This window comes from Microtus ochrogaster, chromosome 16, assembly GCF_000317375.1.
Source record: "Microtus ochrogaster isolate Prairie Vole_2 chromosome 16, MicOch1.0, whole genome shotgun sequence".
In the NCBI taxonomy this organism is placed as follows: Eukaryota; Metazoa; Chordata; class Mammalia; order Rodentia; family Cricetidae; genus Microtus; species Microtus ochrogaster.
In genome coordinates this window covers 57,103,924-57,106,760 of record NC_022018.1, presented here as the reverse complement: position 1 = coordinate 57,106,760, position 2,837 = coordinate 57,103,924, and positions in this window count along the sequence as shown.

The following is a 2,837-nucleotide window of genomic DNA, read 5'->3' as shown; positions in this document are numbered from 1 at the left end:
TCTTCTTCTTCTTCTTCTTCTTCTTCTTCTTCTTCTTCTTCTTCTCCTCCTCCTCCTCCTCCTCCTCCTCCTTCTCCTTCTCCTTCTTCTTCCTTCTCTTCTCCCATTCTCTGTCACTTTTGGACCAAGGCCTTTGCTCACCAGAGGGCAAAGATCCTCAGGGAAAGATGGTTTCCCAGAGAAGTAGGCTCTTTCAGAACTAATTCCATGGTTGGAAGGCAAGGCTGTGTCTGAAGTCAACCAAGTTATCCCACTCAGAGTAAACCAGATGCCTGCTGGGCTTATCTTCCCTGTGGGGTGGGGATGGGGTCGTTCAGGAGCAGGCAAGGGTTGGAGAATTTTCTTAGTGAAAAGGGAGCAGAGGGCTAGCAGCTGCTTGTCACTTAGAAACACGTTGACTCTTGAGAGCAGGAGAGTCCCTCAGACTCGGGTAACCACCATAAGCCTACACTTTGCCCTAGAAATATGCCTTCCAGCAGCTTGCTCTTCCTCGGGAGAGATAAGCAATGGGAACAAATGACCTAATTATTTTATCTCAGCTGTTGGGATTGGATCTTCTCTCTCCTCTGATTGGGTTTGAGATCTACCCTATCATTAAGTGGATTTGAACTTGATACTTACTGTATGTCCATACCTCTGCTAAGCAAGTCACAGTGTCTAAGTCCTTGAAATCTGCAGCCAGCTGTCACTACCTTTCAGTCCTCATAGTTCCCCAGATAGACACGGATAATCTTGAGTGCAGTTCACAGAGAAGGTAAGACCCAGAAGGCTAACTATCTAGCCAGGGCCTTGTCATTTGTGACCCAGGTGACCTTGGGCAAGTGACTTAGCCTGTCTTGCTCTCCATTTCCCCCTCTGGAAAGCCAGGAAGACAAGCATACCTACCTGCCAGGACAGTTGAGAGGCTCTTAGGAGGCGGGACATGGAAAATGCTTAGTGCCCTACCTGGCACACAGAATGCACTCAAGAAAGGCCAGCCATCCTGAGACCAAAGACAGGGAAGCCAAAATATACAAATCCTGAGGCTCATCACAAACATGGAACTTGGAGAACTCGAACCTCGGTGATGTGGCTCCAGAGCTCAAGGGCTTCCAGCGTTCTCTGACTCTACAGGTTTTGTTTCAGTGCTGCTCCTGGAGGGAGGAGGGGGCTTTAAGCTACTTTCGTATCAGAAGATCTAGGTTTGTAGAAGGAGAGACACTGTTGGCAGTGGGGAGGAGGCCCTGCCTGTAGTTTCAGCTGATGCAGTCCTCTGCTCAGGATTGCTTTGATGTGCCCCTAATTCTAAAGGAGGCACAGATCCCTGGAAGATTCTAGCACTGCCCAGTCTGTGTATTACAGAGAAGCTGCCCACAGACAAAGCTTGAGAAGCCACACTTAGAGACTGCTGGCCACCCAAGGCTGAAGGCACCTGGGTCTCTGGGTGCAGCCCCTTGTACCTCTGAAGAACTTTCAGAACGGGCTACAGTGCCTGAGCACCTCTCTCCATCCAGGAAGGCATGAGCCCATCCCTGCTAACCGTCCATGAGATAGCGTGGGGAACTGTGTGGTCAGTGTGTTGTGGGTGAAGTGTCTGTGAGGTCCTCACGTGGAAAAGTGGTTAGAGGATGACAGGCCAGACACAGGAAGGGGAAACGCCAGGAAACATCTGGCTCCTTTCACACAGTCTCCTCGGAAACGTTTCTTCCTCCTCCTCGTTCTCTTCTTATTCTTTCTTGTCCTTGAGTTTTAGTATTTCTGTAGACAAAGCCTCACTGTGAGTCTCAGAGCAGCCTTGCGCTCGCTATCGCGCATCTGTCTCCCGAGGCGTCAGTCACAAGCGCACACCTGGCTTGTGCTAAGTATTCAAGACAGCAAACTCTGCTAGACCTCCCTCCTCTGGCAAAACACACACTCAAGCCATCAGATTCATGCTCCCATTCCCCCCCTATCACTTGAGATTTCAAGGTTGACTTTAAGACCCTGGTTTGTGGATTTGACATCACCGCCACTTCTCTTGCCTACACAGGCTCCTTTCTAACCATCTCTTAAGAATGTTCTAAGCCTCCCCCCCCCTTCCAGCAGGGCAACATGTGTGGCCACGGGGGTAAGCACATGGAAGCATACGAACATGCAGACATGCAAACACCTACATGCACAAAACACAGGTCGTTTCGAGCTCTCTGGGCAATTCATGCTGCTCACTTACCATCCCATGGTCTTTGGACCTGTGACTCCTACAACAGAGTCACTGTAGAAGGAAAATGAGGCACTGGCTGTACAGTTGTCTGTGGCACACAGCAAGTGTTCAGGAGGGTCGGTTAGTGATGGCCAGTGCAATGGAACAAGCTAAGCAGATGTGATCCTGTGGGCTCAGTTGCGTGTACACATATGTTGCAAACGCACCTGCCATATGTGGAGAATCTCTTATGATCAGATGGACCGCAGACCACTGCAATCCCAGAGAAGACGTCTGGAAATTCCAAGGTCATTCCCTGCCCTGCCTGTTGAAGCTATTTAATCCTCACAGGTACTGATAATGCACACCTTCCCAAGCCGACATTGTCTGCTCAGGACTGTGGGATGCTGCTCTCCCAGTGGCTGGGATGGAGCTGGACAGAGGATGTGAGGCCAACAGCGATAAAGGTCTGAGGTAAACCCACAGACACCAGCACTCAGAGGCCCACAGTGGAAAAAGCTAAGCAGCCAGCGAGGTCAAGAAGACCAGAGAGCCTGGGAGGATGAGACAGAGCTGTCGGTCCCTTCCTTGCCTCAAACAGAACACAACAGTGTTTCCTTTCTCTTCCTCCTCAAGCCTCTGGACCCCAACTCAACTGGCATCTGGGCTTTGCGTTTTC